The sequence below is a fragment of the Jaculus jaculus genome, chromosome X (assembly GCF_020740685.1).
Source record: "Jaculus jaculus isolate mJacJac1 chromosome X, mJacJac1.mat.Y.cur, whole genome shotgun sequence".
Taxonomy (NCBI): Eukaryota; Metazoa; Chordata; class Mammalia; order Rodentia; family Dipodidae; genus Jaculus; species Jaculus jaculus.
The window spans coordinates 42,961,262-42,961,983 of NC_059125.1; the positions used below are offsets into that span (position 1 = coordinate 42,961,262).

At 50.3% G+C, this 722-nt stretch overlaps 1 pseudogene; it reads right to left on the bottom strand.

Moving 5' to 3' along the window:
- Positions 1–603: 603 nt before the first annotated feature.
- Positions 604–722, bottom strand: LOC123456950 (annotated as a pseudogene).

The following is a 722-nucleotide window of genomic DNA, read 5'->3' on the forward strand; positions in this document are numbered from 1 at the left end:
TGCCTGTGAAGCCTAAGGACCCCGGTTCGAGGCTCGGTTCCCCAGGTCCCACGTTAGCCAGATGCACAAGGGGGCGCACGCGTCTGGAGTTCTTTTGAAGTGGCTGAAAGCCCTGGCACGCCCATTCTCTCTCTCTCCCTCTATCTGTCTTTCTCTCTGTGTTAAGGTTAAGGTGCTTGCCTACAAAGCCTAACCATCCAGGTTAGATTCCCCACTACCCACATAAAGCTAGATGTACAAAGTGGCACATACATCTGGAGTTCCTTTGCAGTAGGTAGATGTCTTAGTGTACCCATTCTCTCCCTCTCTCTCTCTTTCTCTGCATACAAATAAATAAAATATTAAAATTATATATATGAATTGAGACAGGGAGGATAGGAGAGGTGAAAGTAGAGGGGGAGGGGAGAATACTCAGGCTTACAAGGCCACAAATTCTGCTGTTTTGGGGGGGGCGGGGGCTAAAGTAGGGTCTCACTCTAGCCGAGGCTGACCTGGAATCCACTCTGTAGTCTCCGGGTGGCCTTGAACTCACAGTGATCCTCCTACCTCTGCCTCCTGAGTGCTAGGATTAAAGGCGTGCGCCACCACACTCAGCCACCATATGGGTGTGCTCCCCAATTCAATCTGGGCTGTCACAAAGGCAGGCAGAAATCACAGGGATCCTGGACTTTTTGCATCCTAGTGCAAACCAAAAGAACCATACGGTTTATCAGTGGGTGCAG